This window comes from Zingiber officinale, chromosome 3B (assembly GCF_018446385.1).
Source record: "Zingiber officinale cultivar Zhangliang chromosome 3B, Zo_v1.1, whole genome shotgun sequence".
NCBI lineage: Eukaryota > Viridiplantae > Streptophyta > Magnoliopsida > Zingiberales > Zingiberaceae > Zingiber > Zingiber officinale.
The window spans coordinates 57926869-57934115 of NC_055991.1; positions in this window are offsets into that span (position 1 = coordinate 57926869).

Consider the following 7247-nt stretch of genomic DNA (forward strand, 5'->3'; position numbering starts at 1 on the left):
TGAATAGCAATCATCGAAAATTCGATTTAAAACAGATACGCAGCGGAAAAATAAAAAGCAATACTAATACGACCAAGTTTTTACTTGGTTCGAAGCCTTCGACGATTCTTATTCCAAGGCCCACACTTGTCGAGTACTTTCGTTGGATAATCCACTAATAATTTGAAATGGTTACAAATTGCAAGTACAAGAACTATAAAATAGTGTTACCGACAACGAAAAGAAAAGAATCTTGATCACTAGTTGTCAGAGGAGTTTCACTGCGTCGCGGGAGCTTTTTCGGAGCACCAAGCAGAAGAGAAAGTCATTGTAGTTGTTCTTCTGAAGCTCCAGGTCGAAGGTGTAGGATCAAAAAACGCTAGAGGGGGGGGGGGGGGGGTGAATAACGCTCGTGGCTAATTCGTTCGTTTTAAAATAGTCGAGAAAACACGCAGTATAATAAGAACAATTAAAGAAAAATAATGACACAAGTTGGTTTTACTTGGTTCGGAGCTTGTGATGACTCCTACTCCAAGGCCCACACTTGTTGAGTTGGGCAATTCACTATCAATCCGAAATATTACAAACGAGAATAATAATTAAAGTGCTATTAAATATTATACCGACAATAATGATGTTTGAAATTGAGAGCTTCTGGTCGTTGGGGTAGTGTTATGACTTCACAGGATCGTCTTGTTAGTAGCACATGAAAGAAGGATTGCCAATTTCAGAGATGTATAAGGCTCAGCTCGTGACTGCCTTAAATAGCCTATTGAGGGTGCCTCCAGCCTTCATAGAAGGCACCTCGAACCAAGGTTTTATCCTCGAGTCCACAGCGTCGATGAGCTCCGCGGCATTCGCTGCTTATCCACCCGAAGGCGCCTTCAAACTCCATGGAAGGCACCTTCCATTAGCTGTCCAAGGTGTCTTCAGCATACTTGGAAGGTGCCTTCTGCCCTGCTTCCTGCGCAGCTATAGCCAAGGCGCCCGAGGAGCCTCCAATAGCCCGAAGGCGCCTTTGACACTGTTCATTCGAGCATTCCCTTGGGCAACTTTATTCCTGTAAGGCATATTAGTCCACAAACAAAGTATACCCTTTAAAACCAAGTTAACATAATAATATAAGATAAATACAAGTATTTAATAGTCATTGGACTGTCCGATTCTGATTTCGAGTTTCTCAAAAATATTAGTTCGAACCGACACCTACTGTTCCCTCTTTGGGAAACATGTCCTCACCTACTCCTCTCACGAGAAGTTACATGTTGCCAGATTGATCCTGCAGACCAATTGGACTTTTGCTCAGCATCCGAAGCTTCCGGTCTTCATGCTGGATGTTCGTTCCATGACTCATCCAGACTTCAACCCGGTTCGCAACACCAGGATTTTAACCTAGAGTCTCCGACTCTAGGATTTTGCCTGAAGCGCTCGACCCGCCAAGTTTTTCTGCCTAGGGTTACCACCCTTAGGACCTAGGGTTACCACCCCCTAGGGTTTTCCACCTGCCTAACCGCAACTAGGACTTTTCATCACCTAGGGTTACCACCCCTAGGATCTAGGGTTACCACCCCCTAGGGTTTTTCACCTACCTAGAATCCACTTGCACTTTTACCTAAGAACACTTAGGACTTTTCCTGCAAGCTCAATCTGTTGGTGCGGGAAGCATCCGACGATCGAACTCGTGTTTTGATAATGGCAAAAAATTCAAAGTTAAGGTGTTTTATTTTCTAACAAGTCTACTTGAGGATGTCAGGAAAGTCCTAGCTGCGGTTAGGCAAAGGAAAAAAACCCTAGGGGGTGGTAACCCTATGCGGAAAGTCTTGGCAGGTCGATGTCTTCAGGCAAAAGTCCTAGGGGGTGGTAACCCTAGGTGAAAAGTCCTGGTGTCGCGAACCAGGTGAAAGTCTGGACTAGCCGGGAAGCGGATGTCCAGCAGAAAGTCCGGAAGTATCGAGTGCTGAGCAAAAGTCCAGTCGATCCGGAAGATCGACTGACAGGTAAATCTCCCGAGTGGAGTAGGTGAGGACGCGTTCCCCCATACTCGGACAGTCCGGAGACTGTCTATACTTCATTTATCATATTTATTGTGCTAACTTTGTGTTGCGAGATAGTGTTTGGGACTAACGTATCTTGCAGGTGCAAAGGATCAACCTAAAGCCTCGGATGAGCAGTGTGAGGCACCTCGGGTGCACAAGCTGAGCTGCCTGCGAAGCACGATTGGAGGCGCCTTGAAGAAGGCAGAAGGCGCCTTGGAAGGCGCCTTGAGTGAGGTTTAAGGCGCCTTAAGCAGATGAACTTTGACCAGTTCAAGCTTGATCCACGCGGAGGATTCGGCAGCATGGAGGCGCCTTGAACACCCTTTATAAGGGGGTTTCGACCAGCACTTCAGAATAACGAATACCAAGTGATCTCTCATCAACGTGCTGCTCCAAAAGACGTTCCGAAGTGCTGCTACAAGTGCCCGACGACCCAAAGCTTCAGATTTAGCATTTCTTGTTGTCAGTATAATACTTATAGCTTTTTGTACTCATAATTGTAATCTTTTAACGAGTTTATAGTTGTTGCCCACGGAAAGCGATCAAGGATCGCGGGCCTTCGAGTATGAGTCGCCTTAGGCTCCGAACGAAGTAAAATCTCTCGTGTCTCTCTCTGTGTGTTTGTTCTTTATTCCGCTGCTTGTTTTAAACTCCGATAGTTTTCCGATTTGAAAAACGAAATAGCCACGAGCGCTATTCACCCCCCCCCCCCCTCTAGCGCGTCTCGATCCAACACAATCAACCTTGTTAGCTCATAAGACAACTTAACTTTAAACCCTTTGACATAATCAAAACACAAGTTGGATCGTCTGGTGCTTCCCGCACCAATAATCTCCCCATTTTTTATTATGACAACCTGGTTGAAAGTTAAGTAAAACATAACACTAATTAAAGGAATTTTAGCATGATCATAAATACAATAATTTGTAAGGAACTCCCTTATGCTCCCCCTTTCATAAAAATTTTAACTTATGTTTATCTATATATATATATATATATATATATATATATTCTGTTTAACTTTAAGCTCCCCTGAAAGGTAATTTTTAAGTTTTGAAAGTGACTTAGGGTTTACCAAAAAAACTTTAGTTAGATTTAAGCTTTGAAAATGACCCCTTTTTTTTCTTTAAAAAAACTTAGCAAAACTTAGCTTTCAAAATAATTACTTTGAAAAACACTTAGCTAGCTAAACTTTAGATTTCAAAATAATTACTTTGAAAAACACTTAGCAAAATTAGAAATGTTTTGAAAACACTTAGCTTTTGAAAAAGATTTTTGATAAAAAGCATAGTTAAGGACTTAACTTTTAACATATTTTGATAAACACTTAGATTTAAAAAAAAACTTAGTTAAGTACTTAGTTAAAAAAAATTGATAAAAAACTTAGTTAAGTACTTAGCTTAAAAATGATTTTGATAAGAAGCTTAGTTAAACTTTAACTTTTCAAAACAAAAAAAAAATTAACTTAACTTGATTCCCTTCACTCCCCCTAGATTAAAACCTTAAAAATATTTTGAGGATCCTAAGGTCCAAGCATGTATAAGATAAAAGAAATTATTTATTTTTTAAATTTTCCAAGATAGTTTTCTATTTTCCTGATTTTTCATCTCACCCTTTCTGAGTTATCAAACATGTAAAACTTATGAGTTTGTGTGAAACGGAGTTAAGTTTATTTTATTAATATTTAAAAATATTGAAATTGAGATTTTAAAATATAAGTTTGAATTTTGAATTTCAAATTTTAAAATATAAGTTTAATTAGATTTAAACATTTGATAATAACTAAAATTTTAAAAATATATTGAAAATTAATTATAAATTTACATATTAATTATGATTTGAAAATTAATTATATTTTTAAAAATAATTAAGAATTTTAAAATATAAGAATTAATAATTTGAAATTTAATTATGATTTGAAAATTAATAGTCAAATTAAGATTTTTGAAATTCATTATGTTTTTTTTAAATTAATTATGATTTTAAAATTAATTTTGAAATTGAAATTACTTATGATTTTGTAAAAAAAAAATTGATTTTTTAAATAATTATGAAATTTTTAAATAATTATGAAATTAAGTAAGATGATTTTGAAAATAATTATGATTTTGTAAAAAATATTTTGATTTTATAAAGAATTATAAAATTAAGTAAGATGATTTTGAAAATAATTATGATTATGTAAAAGTATTTTGATTTTGTAAATATTTATGAAATTAAGTAAGATGATTTTGAAAATAATTATACTTTTGTAAAAGTATTTTGATTTTGTAAATAATTATGAAATTAAGTAAGATGATTTTGAAAATAATTATGATTTTGAAATTATGATTTTTCAAAATTAATTAAGTTGAATTAATTTTAATTAGGTTTGGTTAACTACTTTAAACGTAGGTCCATCTCACCAATTTCTAGATTTTCAATCAGGAAACCTTAATAGTTTTGTGAGATGGTTAATTTAATCTTTAATTTAAATTTCAATCTAAGGATTGATTTATAATTGAATTAGAATAAGGTTTTACAGTTAGTCAATTAAATATTTATTTCAATGATTAGTTTCCAAGCTGTGGCAAGACACTAGGTCTTCTTGGATATGAGATCATCCACCACTTCTAGAAAAAGCCTTTCAAAGAAATTGGATATTTAATTTCCTTTCTAAAACTCCTCGGTCTAACTAGTCAAGTATGAATCAAACCTAGGTCTTTATCTACCCTAGTCTAAGCATGTATAGTGAAAGAAGTAAAGCAAACATCAGACAATTCTATCTTATGATAAAGCTGGTCTTTTTTGTTGGATCGAGACTGCGCTAGAGGGGGTGGGGTGAATAGCGCTCGTGGCTATTTTGTTCGATTATCAAAATCGTAAAAGAAACGCAAGAGTTAAAGCAGCGGAATTAAAACACAGAAACACAAACAGAAGGACACAGGGAATTTCCTTCGTTCGGAGCCTAAGGCGACTCCTACTTGAAGGCCCGCGATCCTTGATCGCTTCCGGTGGGCAACAACTATAAGCACGATAGAAATTACAAACTACACTGAAAGTATTGAAATGAACTTGTACCGACAACTTAAGAAAGAAGAAGATTGGAGCTCCGGGTCGTCGGAATGTCACAGCAGCACTTCGGAATGACTTTGTTAGCAGCACATTGAAGAAGGAAAGCCTGGAACTTGATACTTTGAAGTGCTGGTCGAAATCCCTTTATAAAGGGTGTTCAAGGCGCCTCCATGCTGCCGAGTCTTCTGCGTGGATCAAATCTGATCTGGTCGAACTTCATCCCTTTAAGGCGCCTTATGCCCTACTCAAGGCGCCTTCCAAGGCGCCTTATACCCTCACCAAGGCGCCTCCATTGAAGCTTCGCAGCTAGGTCAGCTTTTGCACCTGAGGCGCCTCGGACACTGTTCATCCGAGGCAAATCTTCGTTATTTTGTACCTGCAAGACATGTTAGTCCCAAACAACATCCTGCAACACAAAGTTAGCACAAAATAACAGTATGGATAATAAAGAATGTTTATGACAGTCTCCGGACTGTTCGGGTCCGACTTCGGATTTCCAACCGGAAACCCTAGGTCGACCCGACGCCTACTGTTCCCTCTACGGGGAACGCGTCCTCACCTACTCCGCTCAGGAGATTTACCTGTTGCCAGTCGATCCTCCAGACCGACTAGACTTTTGCTCAGCACTCGATGCTTCCGGACTTTCTGCTGGACATCCGCTTCCCGGCTAGTCCAGTCTTTCACCTGGTTCGCGACACCAGGACTTTCCACCTAGGGTTACCACCCCCTAGGACTTTTGCCTGAAGTCATCGACCTGCCAAGTCTTTCCGCATAGGGTTACCACCCCCTATGACCTAGGGTTACCACCCCCTAGGGTTTTTCCCTTTGCCTAACCGCAGCTAGGACTTTCCTGAAATCCTCAAGTAGACTTGTTAGAAGACAAAAACACCTTAACTTTGAATCCTTTGCCATTATCAAAACACGAGTTCGATCGTCGGATGCTTCCCGTACCAACAATCTCCCCCTTTTTGATTATGGCAACTCAAATTCAAAGTTAAGTAAACAAATGAATAGATAAACATTTAACACAGGCAAATTTGCTAAGAATAGATGAACACATTAACCAAAGCAAATTTGCTAAAGTAAACTATATGCTCTCCCTTAACTTTTGCTTCCCCTTTAAATTTGAATTTTACATTTACCAGTTTTGCTACTCTCCCCCTTTGCCATATATCAAAAAAATAAGCAATAATTGTCATTTGAATAACTAGATTTTGATACACTTAACATTCATTTCTTATTTATAGCTAAGTGAAAAGATGTATGGATTTAAAGGCTAGGAGAAAAATTGCTTGTTAATCTTTGAAGGTAATAACTTAAGTTTTGAAAAAACTCTGCAGGAATTTACAACGTTAGATTTCAAAGCTAGGCTCAGCAAAGATTTGAACATTAAGATTGTAACTTAGCTTAGCTCTTTATAAGTATTGAATTTGAAAACTTAGGTTAATAGTAAACTTAAGTTTGAACAATATTTAAATTTGGTTTAGGTTATTCAATCAAATTCAGTTGGTCCTTAAGTCCAAGCATGAGTCATGTTCAATAGATTAATTTACTAGGTATCAGAGCCCTAAAGATCAACATGCTTAACTAGAAAATTGAGTATCCTTTACCAACTGTCTAACCTTTAGCTACTTGCTGATTGCTTATAGAGCAATAGCTTTCACATGGTTAGTCAAGTTAAGTCAATTTGGTCCAGATAGATTTGACTAGAGCTGGAAGACTTGACTTGATTAATGTATATTGCGCATTTAACGCCCAGACTCATATTGTTGCACAGATATAAGCATTCTTGAGTCCAGGCTGTACCCTATGCATCTCACACCGTTCTATGTTTTTCAATCACAATCAAGGTATACCTAGGTGTTTGTGAGATGCTCTAGCTTAATTCTAGAGGAACATGATTTCTAGGGGGAAAGCCTAGGCTAATTCTGTTTATTTTTTTGAAAAATCTAAAAAAATGGAATTTTTGAAATTTATTTTTCCTAGAATTTGAAAAATGAAAAAAAAAAGATAAGACACCTACTCTACCCAACACATTCCTATTTGCCTTCTAAGTGCACTGAACTCAAGTTCAGGTAAGGGTTTTGTAAAGATGTCAGCTAGGTTTGATTTGGACTCAACATGGTTGAGTGCAATTTCACCTTTAGCTACGTGATCCCTTACAAAGTGGTGTTTTAC